The sequence below is a fragment of the Vicugna pacos genome, chromosome 17, assembly GCF_048564905.1.
Source record: "Vicugna pacos chromosome 17, VicPac4, whole genome shotgun sequence".
Classification (NCBI taxonomy): Eukaryota; Metazoa; Chordata; class Mammalia; order Artiodactyla; family Camelidae; genus Vicugna; species Vicugna pacos.
In genome coordinates this window covers 215,759-235,882 of record NC_133003.1, presented here as the reverse complement: position 1 = coordinate 235,882, position 20,124 = coordinate 215,759, and positions in this window count along the sequence as shown.

Below are 20,124 nucleotides of genomic sequence, written 5' to 3'. Positions count from 1 at the left end.
CTGCTCTGCCGCCTCCATATCTGCCGCTGAACTCCTCCCCTGACCTCAGCACGCCCGCTCCCAAAGCAGGGAGACTTCAAATGTCTGAGTCCGGTGAACTTGGGGGAGCGGATGCCACCCCCAGGCAAGGCAGGGTGGGACATGGGATAAAACGCTATGACTCGCCAGTGGCACTCCTGCCCCTGGTCAACGCTGCTGATCCCTGTCCACAGACCGCACCCCGACGCTAGTGTGTCTGTGTGTCTGACTGCCTGCCTGATTGCCTGCCTAGAGGAGGATGGGAGAGGCTAGCCTATGTGTGTGCCCGTCTGTTTATCTAACGGAGGAGGAGGAGACTTGTATGTCTCTGTATCTTCCTGCCTGCCTGCCTATCTATCTATCTATCTATCTATCTATCTATCTATCTATCTACCTACCTACCTACCTACCTACCTAACTACCTATCTATCTAAAGGAGGCATACCTATAGGCTAGTGTGCCTTTTTATGTGTCTGTGTATTGGAGGAGTAGGTTAGTGTGTCTATCTACATAACTTCGAATTTGAGGAAGAGGAGGAGGCTACCGTGTGTGTGTGTGTGTCTGTGTGTCTGTGTGTGCGTGCGGGTCTGTGTATCAATGAAGCGGAAAGTAAAGGGGGGTATTCTACTGTATATTTGTATCAGTCTATGTGTGCATCTAATGGAGGGGGAGTAAGCTAGTATGTCTGTCTCTCTGTCACTGTAACAGATATCTATATATGTACGTTTATCTAATCGAGAAGAAGGAGGCTACAGTGTCTATCTCTCTGTCTCTCAGGGGAGGAGAAGACTAGTGTGTCTGTCTGTCTGTGTGTCTGTGAGTCTGTCTGTATTATTATCTAATGGAGAAGAAGAAGGATTCCAAAGTGTCTGGCTATCTGTCTGTCCCTCTACAGGAGAACAAAGAGGCTAGTGTGTTTATCAGTCAATCTCACTATCTATCTAATGGAGGATGAGGAAGAGTCTATTGCGTTTCTCGATCTATTATCTAATGGAGGAGGAGATTAGTGTGTCTCACTACCTAATTAAGTGAGGAGAAGTAGGACGCCAGTGTGTGTATGTGTGTGTCTGTGGGTGTCTGCCTATGTATGTATGTGTCTACCTATAGAATGCATGAGGAAGAGGAGGTTAGGATATATGGCTGTTTCTAAATGGAGGAAGAGGCTAGTGTGTCTGTCTGTCTATTTCTTTGTCTCTCTGTGTGTCTACTGTAGGAAGAATCCCAGTATTCGTGCCACCTGGGGGGATGGCAACTGCCACCCTGAAGCAGCAGGGGGCGCCCCAACTGCAGGCTGAGGGGGACACTGGATGGAAACCCACAGGCTTGCCTGGGCAGCCCATGCCTCCTGCTTCTGCCCTCTTTGTTTCCGCCCCCGCCCCGCCCCCGCCCCGCCCACAGGCCACCCCTGCCCGCCTCCCGGGAGCCGGGAAACGCAAAGATGTGCAGCTCGTGTACCTAGGGTAGCAGAGATCAACCCTAGAACCGGCCAAGGGGGAGCTCTGAGCAATAACAGGGGCTCGGTGGGGCAGCCCCGACTACTCACTGCAGCCCCTGATCGCACCGCGCCTGCCTCCAGGGCGGACGCTGACATGGAAACATGCATACGGTGAACCTGGGGCAGGAGAGGCCGCCCCCAGGCCAGGCGGCTGTGGAGATGGGAGCAAACTGATCGGCTGATCAGAGGCAGTCCGCTCCCCACGACGTCCCTGTCCTCTGAAGTCACCTCACCAGCATCCCAGGACCTGGCTGACCAGGAGAATTAATCCCGGAACCCTGGGTTAGCAGAGGCCGCCCCGAGGGCAGAAGAGGTGGAGTTCGGAGGAAAATGACCAAGCCGCCGAGGCATTCCCGTTTGCTGCTGTGCAGCCTCTGTCTCCGCCTCTGCTGCCGACCTCTTCCCCTGACCTCACCACGCCCGCTCCCAGGAGCAGGGCGACTTTAAAAGTTTGAGTCCCGTGAACTTGGGGGAGCGGATGCCTCCTCCAGGCAAGGCAGCTAGGGACATGGGAGAATATCCTCTAGCTCGACAGTGGCACCCTATTCCCCAGTCGCTTCCGTCAAACCCCTTCCCCAGAGCACCCATGTCTAGATTGTGCGTCTGTCTGACTACCAGCCTGACGGCCTAGATGTTTCAGAATGGGAGGGGCTAGTCTACGTGTGTGTCTGTCGTTTTACCTAACGGAGGAGCAGCCGGCGAGTAGGTCTCTCTATTGGCCTGCCTATCTATCTATCAATCAAACTATCTATCTATCTATCTATCTATCTATCTATCTATCTATCTATCTATCTATCTATCAAGTGGAGGCATAGCAGGAGCCAAGTGTGACTTTTTACTTGTGTGTCTGTTGGAGGAGGAGGTTAGTTTGTCTATCTACCTATCTACCTATTGGAAGAGAAGGAGGAGGCTAGTGTGTGTGTGTTTGTGCATGTCTGTCTGTCTATGTTTCTGTCTCCCTCTATAATGGATGAGGAGGAGGAGGTTAGGATAGATGGCTGTGTCTAAATGGAGGAAGACGCTAGTGTGTCTGACTGTCTATTTATTTGTCTCTCTGTCTGTCTAATGGAGGAAGCCTCTCAGTATTCGACTCACCTGGAGGGATGGCAATTGCCACCCTGAAGCAACAGAGGGTGGCCCCATTGCAGTCTGAGGGGGACAATGGATGGGAACCCACAGGCTTGCCAGGGCAGCCCGTGCCTGCCGCTTCTGCTCTTTCTATAGCTGCGCGCGCCAAGCCCCAGCCCGACCCCCGCCGCACCCCACCCCACACCCGCTTCACGGGAGCCGGAAAACACAGAGATGTGCACCTCGAGTACCTAGGGTAGCAGAAACCAACCCTAGGACCGGCCAAGGGGGAGATCTGAGCAAATACAGGGGCTCGGTGGGGCAGACCCGCCTCCTCACTGCAGCCCCTTATCACACCGGGCCCGCCTTCGGGGCGAAGGCTGACATGGAAACATGGATACTGTGAACCCGGGGCAGGAGAGCCCGTTTCCAGGCCAGGCCCTTGTGGAGATGGGAGCAACCTGATCGGCTCACCCGATGTAGTCTGCTCCCCTCAACGTCCCTGTACCCAGAGATCACCGCAGCAGCCTCCCAGGACCTGGCTGACAAGGAGAATTAAATCCCGCACACCTGGGGCAGCAGAGGACACCCCGAGGCCAGGAGAGGGGGAGGTGGTAGGAAAATGATCGACTCGCCGAGGCATCCCCCTTAGCTGCTCTGCCGCCTCCATATCTGCCGCTGAACTCCTCCCCTGACCTCAGCACGCCCGCTCCCAAAGCAGGGAGACTTCAAATGTCTGAGTCCGGTGAACTTGGGGGAGCGGATGCCACCCCCAGGCAAGGCAGGGTGGGACATGGGATAAAACGCTATGACTCGCCAGTGGCACTCCTGCCCCTGGTCAACGCTGCTGATCCCTGTCCACAGACCGCACCCCGACGCTAGTGTGTCTGTGTGTCTGACTGCCTGCCTGATTGCCTGCCTAGAGGAGGATGGGAGAGGCTAGCCTATGTGTGTGCCCGTCTGTTTATCTAACGGAGGAGGAGGAGACTTGTATGTCTCTGTATCTTCCTGCCTGCCTGCCTATCTATCTATCTATCTATCTATCTATCTATCTATCTATCTATCTATCTACCTACCTACCTACCTACCTACCTAACTACCTATCTATCTAAAGGAGGCATACCTATAGGCTAGTGTGCCTTTTTATGTGTCTGTGTATTGGAGGAGTAGGTTAGTGTGTCTATCTACATAACTTCGAATTTGAGGAAGAGGAGGAGGCTACCGTGTGTGTGTGTGTGTCTGTGTGTCTGTGTGTGCGTGCGGGTCTGTGTATCAATGAAGCGGAAAGTAAAGGGGGGTATTCTACTGTATATTTGTATCAGTCTATGTGTGCATCTAATGGAGGGGGAGTAAGCTAGTATGTCTGTCTCTCTGTCACTGTAACAGATATCTATATATGTACGTTTATCTAATCGAGAAGAAGGAGGCTACAGTGTCTATCTCTCTGTCTCTCAGGGGAGGAGAAGACTAGTGTGTCTGTCTGTCTGTGTGTCTGTGAGTCTGTCTGTATTATTATCTAATGGAGAAGAAGAAGGATTCCAAAGTGTCTGGCTATCTGTCTGTCCCTCTACAGGAGAACAAAGAGGCTAGTGTGTTTATCAGTCAATCTCACTATCTATCTAATGGAGGATGAGGAAGAGTCTATTGCGTTTCTCGATCTATTATCTAATGGAGGAGGAGATTAGTGTGTCTCACTACCTAATTAAGTGAGGAGAAGTAGGACGCCAGTGTGTGTATGTGTGTGTCTGTGGGTGTCTGCCTATGTATGTATGTGTCTACCTATAGAATGCATGAGGAAGAGGAGGTTAGGATATATGGCTGTTTCTAAATGGAGGAAGAGGCTAGTGTGTCTGTCTGTCTATTTCTTTGTCTCTCTGTGTGTCTACTGTAGGAAGAATCCCAGTATTCGTGCCACCTGGGGGGATGGCAACTGCCACCCTGAAGCAGCAGGGGGCGCCCCAACTGCAGGCTGAGGGGGACACTGGATGGAAACCCACAGGCTTGCCTGGGCAGCCCATGCCTCCTGCTTCTGCCCTCTTTGTTTCCGCCCCCGCCCCGCCCCCGCCCCGCCCACAGGCCACCCCTGCCCGCCTCCCGGGAGCCGGGAAACGCAAAGATGTGCAGCTCGTGTACCTAGGGTAGCAGAGATCAACCCTAGAACCGGCCAAGGGGGAGCTCTGAGCAATAACAGGGGCTCGGTGGGGCAGCCCCGACTACTCACTGCAGCCCCTGATCGCACCGCGCCTGCCTCCAGGGCGGACGCTGACATGGAAACATGCATACGGTGAACCTGGGGCAGGAGAGGCCGCCCCCAGGCCAGGCGGCTGTGGAGATGGGAGCAAACTGATCGGCTGATCAGAGGCAGTCCGCTCCCCACGACGTCCCTGTCCTCTGAAGTCACCTCACCAGCATCCCAGGACCTGGCTGACCAGGAGAATTAATCCCGGAACCCTGGGTTAGCAGAGGCCGCCCCCCCCGAGGGCAGAAGAGGTGGAGTTCGGAGGAAAATGACCAAGCCGCCGAGGCATCCCCGTTTGCTGCTGTGCAGCCTCTGTCTCCGCCTCTGCTGCCGACCTCTTCCCCTGACCTCACCACGCCCGCTCCCAGGAGCAGGGCGACTTTAAAAGTTTGAGTCCCGTGAACTTGGGGGAGCGGATGCCTCCTCCAGGCAAGGCAGCTAGGGACATGGGAGAATATCCTCTAGCTCGACAGTGGCACCCTATTCCCCAGTCGCTTCCGTCAAACCCCTTCCCCAGAACACCCATGTCTAGATTGTGTGTCTGTCTGACTACCAGCCTGACGGCCTAGATGTTTCAGAATGGGAGGGGCTAGTCTACGTGTGTGTCTGTCGTTTTACCTAACGGAGGAGCAGCCGGCGAGTAGGTCTCTCTATTGGCCTGCCTATCTATCAATCAAACTATCTATCTATCTATCTATCTATCTATCTATCTATCTATCTATCTATCTATCTATCTATCAAGTGGAGGCATAGCAGGAGCCAAGTGTGACTTTTTACTTGTGTGTCTGTTGGAGGAGGAGGTTAGTTTGTCTATCTACCTATCTACCTATTGGAAGAGAAGGAGGAGGCTAGTGTGTGTGTGTTTGTGCATGTCTGTCTGTCTATGTTTCTGTCTCCCTCTATAATGGATGAGGAGGAGGAGGTTAGGATAGATGGCTGTGTCTAAATGGAGGAAGACGCTAGTGTGTCTGACTGTCTATTTATTTGTCTCTCTGTCTGTCTAATGGAGGAAGCCTCTCAGTATTCGACTCACCTGGAGGGATGGCAATTGCCACCCTGAAGCAACAGAGGGTGGCCCCATTGCAGTCTGAGGGGGACAATGGATGGGAACCCACAGGCTTGCCAGGGCAGCCCGTGCCTGCCGCTTCTGCTCTTTCTATAGCTGCGCGCGCCAAGCCCCAGCCCGACCCCCGCCGCACCCCACCCCACACCCGCTTCACGGGAGCCGGAAAACACAGAGATGTGCACCTCGAGTACCTAGGGTAGCAGAAACCAACCCTAGGACCGGCCAAGGGGGAGATCTGAGCAAATACAGGGGCTCGGTGGGGCAGACCCGCCTCCTCACTGCAGCCCCTTATCACACCGGGCCCGCCTTCGGGGCGAAGGCTGACATGGAAACATGGATACTGTGAACCCGGGGCAGGAGAGCCCGTTTCCAGGCCAGGCCCTTGTGGAGATGGGAGCAACCTGATCGGCTCACCCGATGTAGTCTGCTCCCCTCAACGTCCCTGTACCCAGAGATCACCGCAGCAGCCTCCCAGGACCTGGCTGACAAGGAGAATTAAATCCCGCACACCTGGGGCAGCAGAGGACACCCCGAGGCCAGGAGAGGGGGAGGTGGTAGGAAAATGATCGACTCGCCGAGGCATCCCCCTTAGCTGCTCTGCCGCCTCCATATCTGCCGCTGAACTCCTCCCCTGACCTCAGCACGCCCGCTCCCAAAGCAGGGAGACTTCAAATGTCTGAGTCCGGTGAACTTGGGGGAGCGGATGCCACCCCCAGGCAAGGCAGGGTGGGACATGGGATAAAACGCTATGACTCGCCAGTGGCACTCCTGCCCCTGGTCAACGCTGCTGATCCCTGTCCACAGACCGCACCCCGACGCTAGTGTGTCTGTGTGTCTGACTGCCTGCCTGATTGCCTGCCTAGAGGAGGATGGGAGAGGCTAGCCTATGTGTGTGCCCGTCTGTTTATCTAACGGAGGAGGAGGAGACTTGTATGTCTCTGTATCTTCCTGCCTGCCTGCCTATCTATCTATCTATCTATCTATCTATCTATCTATCTATCTACCTACCTACCTACCTACCTACCTAACTACCTATCTATCTAAAGGAGGCATACCTATAGGCTAGTGTGCCTTTTTATGTGTCTGTGTATTGGAGGAGTAGGTTAGTGTGTCTATCTACATAACTTCGAATTTGAGGAAGAGGAGGAGGCTACCGTGTGTGTGTGTGTGTCTGTGTGTCTGTGTGTGCGTGCGGGTCTGTGTATCAATGAAGCGGAAAGTAAAGGGGGGTATTCTACTGTATATTTGTATCAGTCTATGTGTGCATCTAATGGAGGGGGAGTAAGCTAGTATGTCTGTCTCTCTGTCACTGTAACAGATATCTATATATGTACGTTTATCTAATCGAGAAGAAGGAGGCTACAGTGTCTATCTCTCTGTCTCTCAGGGGAGGAGAAGACTAGTGTGTCTGTCTGTCTGTGTGTCTGTGAGTCTGTCTGTATTATTATCTAATGGAGAAGAAGAAGGATTCCAAAGTGTCTGGCTATCTGTCTGTCCCTCTACAGGAGAACAAAGAGGCTAGTGTGTTTATCAGTCAATCTCACTATCTATCTAATGGAGGATGAGGAAGAGTCTATTGCGTTTCTCGATCTATTATCTAATGGAGGAGGAGATTAGTGTGTCTCACTACCTAATTAAGTGAGGAGAAGTAGGACGCCAGTGTGTGTATGTGTGTGTCTGTGGGTGTCTGCCTATGTATGTATGTGTCTACCTATAGAATGCATGAGGAAGAGGAGGTTAGGATATATGGCTGTTTCTAAATGGAGGAAGAGGCTAGTGTGTCTGTCTGTCTATTTCTTTGTCTCTCTGTGTGTCTACTGTAGGAAGAATCCCAGTATTCGTGCCACCTGGGGGGATGGCAACTGCCACCCTGAAGCAGCAGGGGGCGCCCCAACTGCAGGCTGAGGGGGACACTGGATGGAAACCCACAGGCTTGCCTGGGCAGCCCATGCCTCCTGCTTCTGCCCTCTTTGTTTCCGCCCCCGCCCCGCCCCCGCCCCGCCCACAGGCCACCCCTGCCCGCCTCCCGGGAGCCGGGAAACGCAAAGATGTGCAGCTCGTGTACCTAGGGTAGCAGAGATCAACCCTAGAACCGGCCAAGGGGGAGCTCTGAGCAATAACAGGGGCTCGGTGGGGCAGCCCCGACTACTCACTGCAGCCCCTGATCGCACCGCGCCTGCCTCCAGGGCGGACGCTGACATGGAAACATGCATACGGTGAACCTGGGGCAGGAGAGGCCGCCCCCAGGCCAGGCGGCTGTGGAGATGGGAGCAAACTGATCGGCTGATCAGAGGCAGTCCGCTCCCCACGACGTCCCTGTCCTCTGAAGTCACCTCACCAGCATCCCAGGACCTGGCTGACCAGGAGAATTAATCCCGGAACCCTGGGTTAGCAGAGGCCGCCCCCCCCGAGGGCAGAAGAGGTGGAGTTCGGAGGAAAATGACCAAGCCGCCGAGGCATCCCCGTTTGCTGCTGTGCAGCCTCTGTCTCCGCCTCTGCTGCCGACCTCTTCCCCTGACCTCACCACGCCCGCTCCCAGGAGCAGGGCGACTTTAAAAGTTTGAGTCCCGTGAACTTGGGGGAGCGGATGCCTCCTCCAGGCAAGGCAGCTAGGGACATGGGAGAATATCCTCTAGCTCAACAGTGGCACCCTATTCCCCAGTCGCTTCCGTCAAACCCCTTCCCCAGAACACCCATGTCTAGATTGTGTGTCTGTCTGACTACCAGCCTGACGGCCTAGATGTTTCAGAATGGGAGGGGCTAGTCTACGTGTGTGTCTGTCGTTTTACCTAACGGAGGAGCAGCCGGCGAGTAGGTCTCTCTATTGGCCTGCCTATCTATCAATCAAACTATCTATCTATCTATCTATCTATCTATCTATCTATCTATCTATCTATCTATCTATCTATCTATCAAGTGGAGGCATAGCAGGAGCCAAGTGTGACTTTTTACTTGTGTGTCTGTTGGAGGAGGAGGTTAGTTTGTCTATCTACCTATCTACCTATTGGAAGAGAAGGAGGAGGCTAGTGTGTGTGTGTTTGTGCATGTCTGTCTGTCTATGTTTCTGTCTCCCTCTATAATGGATGAGGAGGAGGAGGTTAGGATAGATGGCTGTGTCTAAATGGAGGAAGACGCTAGTGTGTCTGACTGTCTATTTATTTGTCTCTCTGTCTGTCTAATGGAGGAAGCCTCTCAGTATTCGACTCACCTGGAGGGATGGCAATTGCCACCCTGAAGCAACAGAGGGTGGCCCCATTGCAGTCTGAGGGGGACAATGGATGGGAACCCACAGGCTTGCCAGGGCAGCCCGTGCCTGCCGCTTCTGCTCTTTCTATAGCTGCGCGCGCCAAGCCCCAGCCCGACCCCCGCCGCACCCCACCCCACACCCGCTTCACGGGAGCCGGAAAACACAGAGATGTGCACCTCGAGTACCTAGGGTAGCAGAAACCAACCCTAGGACCGGCCAAGGGGGAGATCTGAGCAAATACAGGGGCTCGGTGGGGCAGACCCGCCTCCTCACTGCAGCCCCTTATCACACCGGGCCCGCCTTCGGGGCGAAGGCTGACATGGAAACATGGATACTGTGAACCCGGGGCAGGAGAGCCCGTTTCCAGGCCAGGCCCTTGTGGAGATGGGAGCAACCTGATCGGCTCACCCGATGTAGTCTGCTCCCCTCAACGTCCCTGTACCCAGAGATCACCGCAGCAGCCTCCCAGGACCTGGCTGACAAGGAGAATTAAATCCCGCACACCTGGGGTAGCAGAGGACACCCCGAGGCCAGGAGAGGGGGAGGTGGTAGGAAAATGATCGACTCGCCGAGGCATCCCCCTTAGCTGCTCTGCCGCCTCCATATCTGCCACTGAACTCCTCCCCTGACCTCAGCACGCCCGCTCCCAAAGCAGGGAGACTTCAAATGTCTGAGTCCGGTGAACTTGGGGGAGCGGATGCCACCCCCAGGCAAGGCAGGGTGGGACATGGGATAAAACGCTATGACTCGCCAGTGGCACTCCTGCCCCTGGTCAACGCTGCTGATCCCTGTCCACAGACCGCACCCCGACGCTAGTGTGTCTGTGTGTCTGACTGCCTGCCTGATTGCCTGCCTAGAGGAGGATGGGAGAGGCTAGCCTATGTGTGTGCCCATCTGTTTATCTAACGGAGGAGGAGGAGACTTGTATGTCTCTGTATCTTCCTGCCTGCCTGCCTATCTATCTATCTATCTATCTATCTATCTATCTATCTATCTACCTACCTACCTACCTACCTACCTAACTACCTATCTATCTAAAGGAGGCATACCTATAGGCTAGTGTGCCTTTTTATGTGTCTGTGTATTGGAGGAGTAGGTTAGTGTGTCTATCTACATAACTTCGAATTTGAGGAAGAGGAGGAGGCTACCGTGTGTGTGTGTGTGTCTGTGTGTCTGTGTGTGCGTGCGGGTCTGTGTATCAATGAAGCGGAAAGTAAAGGGGGGTATTCTACTGTATATTTGTATCAGTCTATGTGTGCATCTAATGGAGGGGGAGTAAGCTAGTATGTCTGTCTCTCTGTCACTGTAACAGATATCTATATATGTACGTTTATCTAATCGAGAAGAAGGAGGCTACAGTGTCTATCTCTCTGTCTCTCAGGGGAGGAGAAGACTAGTGTGTCTGTCTGTCTGTGTGTCTGTGAGTCTGTCTGTATTATTATCTAATGGAGAAGAAGAAGGATTCCAAAGTGTCTGGCTATCTGTCTGTCCCTCTACAGGAGAACAAAGAGGCTAGTGTGTTTATCAGTCAATCTCACTATCTATCTAATGGAGGATGAGGAAGAGTCTATTGCGTTTCTCGATCTATTATCTAATGGAGGAGGAGATTAGTGTGTCTCACTACCTAATTAAGTGAGGAGAAGTAGGACGCCAGTGTGTGTATGTGTGTGTCTGTGGGTGTCTGCCTATGTATGTATGTGTCTACCTATAGAATGCATGAGGAAGAGGAGGTTAGGATATATGGCTGTTTCTAAATGGAGGAAGAGGCTAGTGTGTCTGTCTGTCTATTTCTTTGTCTCTCTGTGTGTCTACTGTAGGAAGAATCCCAGTATTCGTGCCACCTGGGGGGATGGCAACTGCCACCCTGAAGCAGCAGGGGGCGCCCCAACTGCAGGCTGAGGGGGACACTGGATGGAAACCCACAGGCTTGCCTGGGCAGCCCATGCCTCCTGCTTCTGCCCTCTTTGTTTCCGCCCCCGCCCCGCCCCCGCCCCGCCCACAGGCCACCCCTGCCCGCCTCCCGGGAGCCGGGAAACGCAAAGATGTGCAGCTCGTGTACCTAGGGTAGCAGAGATCAACCCTAGAACCGGCCAAGGGGGAGCTCTGAGCAATAACAGGGGCTCGGTGGGGCAGCCCCGACTACTCACTGCAGCCCCTGATCGCACCGCGCCTGCCTCCAGGGCGGACGCTGACATGGAAACATGCATACGGTGAACCTGGGGCAGGAGAGGCCGCCCCCAGGCCAGGCGGCTGTGGAGATGGGAGCAAACTGATCGGCTGATCAGAGGCAGTCCGCTCCCCACGACGTCCCTGTCCTCTGAAGTCACCTCACCAGCATCCCAGGACCTGGCTGACCAGGAGAATTAATCCCGGAACCCTGGGTTAGCAGAGGCCGCCCCCCCCGAGGGCAGAAGAGGTGGAGTTCGGAGGAAAATGACCAAGCCGCCGAGGCATCCCCGTTTGCTGCTGTGCAGCCTCTGTCTCCGCCTCTGCTGCCGACCTCTTCCCCTGACCTCACCACGCCCGCTCCCAGGAGCAGGGCGACTTTAAAAGTTTGAGTCCCGTGAACTTGGGGGAGCGGATGCCTCCTCCAGGCAAGGCAGCTAGGGACATGGGAGAATATCCTCTAGCTCGACAGTGGCACCCTATTCCCCAGTCGCTTCCGTCAAACCCCTTCCCCAGAACACCCATGTCTAGATTGTGTGTCTGTCTGACTACCAGCCTGACGGCCTAGATGTTTCAGAATGGGAGGGGCTAGTCTACGTGTGTGTCTGTCGTTTTACCTAACGGAGGAGCAGCCGGCGAGTAGGTCTCTCTATTGGCCTGCCTATCTATCTATCAATCAAACTATCTATCTATCTATCTATCTATCTATCTATCTATCTATCTATCTATCAAGTGGAGGCATAGCAGGAGCCAAGTGTGACTTTTTACTTGTGTGTCTGTTGGAGGAGGAGGTTAGTTTGTCTATCTACCTATCTACCTATTGGAAGAGAAGGAGGAGGCTAGTGTGTGTGTGTTTGTGCATGTCTGTCTGTCTATGTTTCTGTCTCCCTCTATAATGGATGAGGAGGAGGAGGTTAGGATAGATGGCTGTGTCTAAATGGAGGAAGACGCTAGTGTGTCTGACTGTCTATTTATTTGTCTCTCTGTCTGTCTAATGGAGGAAGCCTCTCAGTATTCGACTCACCTGGAGGGATGGCAATTGCCACCCTGAAGCAACAGAGGGTGGCCCCATTGCAGTCTGAGGGGGACAATGGATGGGAACCCACAGGCTTGCCAGGGCAGCCCGTGCCTGCCGCTTCTGCTCTTTCTATAGCTGCGCGCGCCAAGCCCCAGCCCGACCCCCGCCGCACCCCACCCCACACCCGCTTCACGGGAGCCGGAAAACACAGAGATGTGCACCTCGAGTACCTAGGGTAGCAGAAACCAACCCTAGGACCGGCCAAGGGGGAGATCTGAGCAAATACAGGGGCTCGGTGGGGCAGACCCGCCTCCTCACTGCAGCCCCTTATCACACCGGGCCCGCCTTCGGGGCGAAGGCTGACATGGAAACATGGATACTGTGAACCCGGGGCAGGAGAGCCCGTTTCCAGGCCAGGCCCTTGTGGAGATGGGAGCAACCTGATCGGCTCACCCGATGTAGTCTGCTCCCCTCAACGTCCCTGTACCCAGAGATCACCGCAGCAGCCTCCCAGGACCTGGCTGACAAGGAGAATTAAATCCCGCACACCTGGGGCAGCAGAGGACACCCCGAGGCCAGGAGAGGGGGAGGTGGTAGGAAAATGATCGACTCGCCGAGGCATCCCCCTTAGCTGCTCTGCCGCCTCCATATCTGCCGCTGAACTCCTCCCCTGACCTCAGCACGCCCGCTCCCAAAGCAGGGAGACTTCAAATGTCTGAGTCCGGTGAACTTGGGGGAGCGGATGCCACCCCCAGGCAAGGCAGGGTGGGACATGGGATAAAACGCTATGACTCGCCAGTGGCACTCCTGCCCCTGGTCAACGCTGCTGATCCCTGTCCACAGACCGCACCCCGACGCTAGTGTGTCTGTGTGTCTGACTGCCTGCCTGATTGCCTGCCTAGAGGAGGATGGGAGAGGCTAGCCTATGTGTGTGCCCGTCTGTTTATCTAACGGAGGAGGAGGAGACTTGTATGTCTCTGTATCTTCCTGCCTGCCTGCCTATCTATCTATCTATCTATCTATCTATCTATCTATCTATCTACCTACCTACCTACCTACCTACCTAACTACCTATCTATCTAAAGGAGGCATACCTATAGGCTAGTGTGCCTTTTTATGTGTCTGTGTATTGGAGGAGTAGGTTAGTGTGTCTATCTACATAACTTCGAATTTGAGGAAGAGGAGGAGGCTACCGTGTGTGTGTGTGTGTCTGTGTGTCTGTGTGTGCGTGCGGGTCTGTGTATCAATGAAGCGGAAAGTAAAGGGGGGTATTCTACTGTATATTTGTATCAGTCTATGTGTGCATCTAATGGAGGGGGAGTAAGCTAGTATGTCTGTCTCTCTGTCACTGTAACAGATATCTATATATGTACGTTTATCTAATCGAGAAGAAGGAGGCTACAGTGTCTATCTCTCTGTCTCTCAGGGGAGGAGAAGACTAGTGTGTCTGTCTGTCTGTGTGTCTGTGAGTCTGTCTGTATTATTATCTAATGGAGAAGAAGAAGGATTCCAAAGTGTCTGGCTATCTGTCTGTCCCTCTACAGGAGAACAAAGAGGCTAGTGTGTTTATCAGTCAATCTCACTATCTATCTAATGGAGGATGAGGAAGAGTCTATTGCGTTTCTCGATCTATTATCTAATGGAGGAGGAGATTAGTGTGTCTCACTACCTAATTAAGTGAGGAGAAGTAGGACGCCAGTGTGTGTATGTGTGTGTCTGTGGGTGTCTGCCTATGTATGTATGTGTCTACCTATAGAATGCATGAGGAAGAGGAGGTTAGGATATATGGCTGTTTCTAAATGGAGGAAGAGGCTAGTGTGTCTGTCTGTCTATTTCTTTGTCTCTCTGTGTGTCTACTGTAGGAAGAATCCCAGTTTTCGTGCCACCTGGGGGGATGGCAACTGCCACCCTGAAGCAGCAGGGGGCGCCCCAACTGCAGGCTGAGGGGGACACTGGATGGAAACCCACAGGCTTGCCTGGGCAGCCCATGCCTCCTGCTTCTGCCCTCTTTGTTTCCGCCCCCGCCCCGCCCCCGCCCCGCCCACAGGCCACCCCTGCCCGCCTCCCGGGAGCCGGGAAACGCAAAGATGTGCAGCTCGTGTACCTAGGGTAGCAGAGATCAACCCTAGAACCGGCCAAGGGGGAGCTCTGAGCAATAACAGGGGCTCGGTGGGGCAGCCCCGACTACTCACTGCAGCCCCTGATCGCACCGCGCCTGCCTCCAGGGCGGACGCTGACATGGAAACATGCATACGGTGAACCTGGGGCAGGAGAGGCCGCCCCCAGGCCAGGCGGCTGTGGAGATGGGAGCAAACTGATCGGCTGATCAGAGGCAGTCCGCTCCCCACGACGTCCCTGTCCTCTGAAGTCACCTCACCAGCATCCCAGGACCTGGCTGACCAGGAGAATTAATCCCGGAACCCTGGGTTAGCAGAGGCCGCCCCCCCCGAGGGCAGAAGAGGTGGAGTTCGGAGGAAAATGACCAAGCCGCCGAGGCATCCCCGTTTGCTGCTGTGCAGCCTCTGTCTCCGCCTCTGCTGCCGACCTCTTCCCCTGACCTCACCACGCCCGCTCCCAGGAGCAGGGCGACTTTAAAAGTTTGAGTCCCGTGAACTTGGGGGAGCGGATGCCTCCTCCAGGCAAGGCAGCTAGGGACATGGGAGAATATCCTCTAGCTCAACAGTGGCACCCTATTCCCCAGTCGCTTCCGTCAAACCCCTTCCCCAGAACACCCATGTCTAGATTGTGTGTCTGTCTGACTACCAGCCTGACGGCCTAGATGTTTCAGAATGGGAGGGGCTAGTCTACGTGTGTGTCTGTCGTTTTACCTAACGGAGGAGCAGCCGGCGAGTAGGTCTCTCTATTGGCCTGCCTATCTATCAATCAAACTATCTATCTATCTATCTATCTATCTATCTATCTATCTATCTATCTATCTATCTATCAAGTGGAGGCATAGCAGGAGCCAAGTGTGACTTTTTACTTGTGTGTCTGTTGGAGGAGGAGGTTAGTTTGTCTATCTACCTATCTACCTATTGGAAGAGAAGGAGGAGGCTAGTGTGTGTGTGTTTGTGCATGTCTGTCTGTCTATGTTTCTGTCTCCCTCTATAATGGATGAGGAGGAGGAGGTTAGGATAGATGGCTGTGTCTAAATGGAGGAAGACGCTAGTGTGTCTGACTGTCTATTTATTTGTCTCTCTGTCTGTCTAATGGAGGAAGCCTCTCAGTATTCGACTCACCTGGAGGGATGGCAATTGCCACCCTGAAGCAACAGAGGGTGGCCCCATTGCAGTCTGAGGGGGACAATGGATGGGAACCCACAGGCTTGCCAGGGCAGCCCGTGCCTGCCGCTTCTGCTCTTTCTATAGCTGCGCGCGCCAAGCCCCAGCCCGACCCCCGCCGCACCCCACCCCACACCCGCTTCACGGGAGCCGGAAAACACAGAGATGTGCACCTCGAGTACCTAGGGTAGCAGAAACCAACCCTAGGACCGGCCAAGGGGGAGATCTGAGCAAATACAGGGGCTCGGTGGGGCAGACCCGCCTCCTCACTGCAGCCCCTTATCACACCGGGCCCGCCTTCGGGGCGAAGGCTGACATGGAAACATGGATACTGTGAACCCGGGGCAGGAGAGCCCGTTTCCAGGCCAGGCCCTTGTGGAGATGGGAGCAACCTGATCGGCTCACCCGATGTAGTCTGCTCCCCTCAACGTCCCTGTACCCAGAGATCACCGCAGCAGCCTCCCAGGACCTGGCTGACAAGGAGAATTAAATCCCGCACACCTGGGGCAGCAGAGGACACCCCGAGGCCAGGAGAGGGGGAGGTGGTAGGAAAATGATCGACTCGCCGAGGCATCCCCCTTAGCTGCTCTGCCGCCTCCATATCTGCCGCTGAACTCCTCCCCTGACCTCAGCACGCCCGCTCCCAAAGCAGGGAGACTTCAAATGTCTGAGTCCGGTGAACTTGGGGGAGCGGATGCCACCCCCAGGCAAGGCAGGGTGGGACATGGGATAAAACGCTATGACTCGCCAGTGGCACTCCTGCCCCTGGTCAACGCTGCTGATCCCTGTCCACAGACCGCACCCCGACGCTAGTGTGTCTGTGTGTCTGACTGCCTGCCTGATTGCCTGCCTAGAGGAGGATGGGAGAGGCTAGCCTATGTGTGTGCCCGTCTGTTTATCTAACGGAGGAGGAGGAGACTTGTATGTCTCTGTATCTTCCTGCCTGCCTGCCTATCTATCTATCTATCTATCTATCTATCTATCTATCTATCTATCTACCTACCTACCTACCTACCTACCTAACTACCTATCTATCTAAAGGAGGCATACCTATAGGCTAGTGTGCCTTTTTATGTGTCTGTGTATTGGAGGAGTAGGTTAGTGTGTCTATCTACATAACTTCGAATTTGAGGAAGAGGAGGAGGCTACCGTGTGTGTGTGTGTGTCTGTGTGTCTGTGTGTGCGTGCGGGTCTGTGTATCAATGAAGCGGAAAGTAAAGGGGGGTATTCTACTGTATATTTGTATCAGTCTATGTGTGCATCTAATGGAGGGGGAGTAAGCTAGTATGTCTGTCTCTCTGTCACTGTAACAGATATCTATATATGTACGTTTATCTAATCGAGAAGAAGGAGGCTACAGTGTCTATCTCTCTGTCTCTCAGGGGAGGAGAAGACTAGTGTGTCTGTCTGTCTGTGTGTCTGTGAGTCTGTCTGTATTATTATCTAATGGAGAAGAAGAAGGATTCCAAAGTGTCTGGCTATCTGTCTGTCCCTCTACAGGAGAACAAAGAGGCTAGTGTGTTTATCAGTCAATCTCACTATCTATCTAATGGAGGATGAGGAAGAGTCTATTGCGTTTCTCGATCTATTATCTAATGGAGGAGGAGATTAGTGTGTCTCACTACCTAATTAAGTGAGGAGAAGTAGGACGCCAGTGTGTGTATGTGTGTGTCTGTGGGTGTCTGCCTATGTATGTATGTGTCTACCTATAGAATGCATGAGGAAGAGGAGGTTAGGATATATGGCTGTTTCTAAATGGAGGAAGAGGCTAGTGTGTCTGTCTGTCTATTTCTTTGTCTCTCTGTGTGTCTACTGTAGGAAGAATCCCAGTATTCGTGCCACCTGGGGGGATGGCAACTGCCACCCTGAAGCAGCAGGGGGCGCCCCAACTGCAGGCTGAGGGGGACACTGGATGGAAACCCACAGGCTTGCCTGGGCAGCCCATGCCTCCTGCTTCTGCCCTCTTTGTTTCCGCCCCCGCCCCGCCCCCGCCCCGCCCACAGGCCACCCCTGCCCGCCTCCCGGGAGCCGGGAAACGCAAAGATGTGCAGCTCGTGTACCTAGGGTAGCAGAGATCAACCCTAGAACCGGCCAAGGGGGAGCTCTGAGCAATAACAGGGGCTCGGTGGGGCAGCCCCGACTACTCACTGCAGCCCCTGATCGCACCGCGCCTGCCTCCAGGGCGGACGCTGACATGGAAACATGCATACGGTGAACCTGGGGCAGGAGAGGCCGCCCCCAGGCCAGGCGGCTGTGGAGATGGGAGCAAACTGATCGGCTGATCAGAGGCAGTCCGCTCCCCACGACGTCCCTGTCCTCTGAAGTCACCTCACCAGCATCCCAGGACCTGGCTGACCAGGAGAATTAATCCCGGAACCCTGGGTTAGCAGAGGCCGCCCCCCCCGAGGGCAGAAGAGGTGGAGTTCGGAGGAAAATGACCAAGCCGCCGAGGCATCCCCGTTTGCTGCTGTGCAGCCTCTGTCTCCGCCTCTGCTGCCGACCTCTTCCCCTGACCTCACCACGCCCGCTCCCAGGAGCAGGGCGACTTTAAAAGTTTGAGTCCCGTGAACTTGGGGGAGCGGATGCCTCCTCCAGGCAAGGCAGCTAGGGACATGGGAGAATATCCTCTAGCTCAACAGTGGCACCCTATTCCCCAGTCGCTTCCGTCAAACCCCTTCCCCAGAACACCCATGTCTAGATTGTGTGTCTGTCTGACTACCAGCCTGACGGCCTAGATGTTTCAGAATGGGAGGGGCTAGTCTACGTGTGTGTCTGTCGTTTTACCTAACGGAGGAGCAGCCGGCGAGTAGGTCTCTCTATTGGCCTGCCTATCTATCAATCAAACTATCTATCTATCTATCTATCTATCTATCTATCTATCTATCTATCTATCTATCTATCTATCAAGTGGAGGCATAGCAGGAGCCAAGTGTGACTTTTTACTTGTGTGTCTGTTGGAGGAGGAGGTTAGTTTGTCTATCTACCTATCTACCTATTGGAAGAGAAGGAGGAGGCTAGTGTGTGTGTGTTTGTGCATGTCTGTCTGTCTATGTTTCTGTCTCCCTCTATAATGGATGAGGAGGAGGAGGTTAGGATAGATGGCTGTGTCTAAATGGAGGAAGACGCTAGTGTGTCTGACTGTCTATTTATTTGTCTCTCTGTCTGTCTAATGGAGGAAGCCTCTCAGTATTCGACTCACCTGGAGGGATGGCAATTGCCACCCTGAAGCAACAGAGGGTGGCCCCATTGCAGTCTGAGGGGGACAATGGATGGGAACCCACAGGCTTGCCAGGGCAGCCCGTGCCTGCCGCTTCTGCTCTTTCTATAGCTGCGCGCGCCAAGCCCCAGCCCGACCCCCGCCGCACCCCACCCCACACCCGCTTCACGGGAGCCGGAAAACACAGAGATGTGCACCTCGAGTACCTAGGGTAGCAGAAACCAACCCTAGGACCGGCCAAGGGGGAGATCTGAGCAAATACAGGGGCTCGGTGGGGCAGACCCGCCTCCTCACTGCAGCCCCTTATCACACCGGGCCCGCCTTCGGGGCGAAGGCTGACATGGAAACATGGATACTGTGAACCCGGGGCAGGAGAGCCCGTTTCCAGGCCAGGCCCTTGTGGAGATGGGAGCAACCTGATCGGCTCACCCGATGTAGTCTGCTCCCCTCAACGTCCCTGTACCCAGAGATCACCGCAGCAGCCTCCCAGGACCTGGCTGACAAGGAGAATTAAATCCCGCACACCTGGGGCAGCAGAGGACACCCCGAGGCCAGGAGAGGGGGAGGTGGTAGGAAAATGATCGACTCGCCGAGGCATCCCCCTTAGCTGCTCTGCCGCCTCCATATCTGCCGCTGAACTCCTCCCCTGACCTCAGCACGCCCGCTCCCAAAGCAGGGAGACTTCAAATGTCTGAGTCCGGTGAACTTGGGGGAGCGGATGCCACCCCCAGGCAAGGCAGGGTGGGACATGGGATAAAACGCTATGACTCGCCAGTGGCACTCCTGCCCCTGGTCAACGCTGCTGATCCCTGTCCACAGACCGCACCCCGACGCTAGTGTGTCTGTGTGTCTGACTGCCTGCCTGATTGCCTGCCTAGAGGAGGATGGGAGAGGCTAGCCTATGTGTGTGCCCGTCTGTTTATCTAACGGAGGAGGAGGAGACTTGTATGTCTCTGTATCTTCCTGCCTGCCTGCCTATCTATCTATCTATCTATCTATCTATCTATCTATCTATCTATCTACCTACCTACCTACCTACCTACCTAACTACCTATCTATCTAAAGGAGGCATACCTATAGGCTAGTGTGCCTTTTTATGTGTCTGTGTATTGGAGGAGTAGGTTAGTGTGTCTATCTACATAACTTCGAATTTGAGGAAGAGGAGGAGGCTACCGTGTGTGTGTGTGTGTCTGTGTGTCTGTGTGTGCGTGCGGGTCTGTGTATCAATGAAGCGGAAAGTAAAGGGGGGTATTCTACTGTATATTTGTATCAGTCTATGTGTGCATCTAATGGAGGGGGAGTAAGCTAG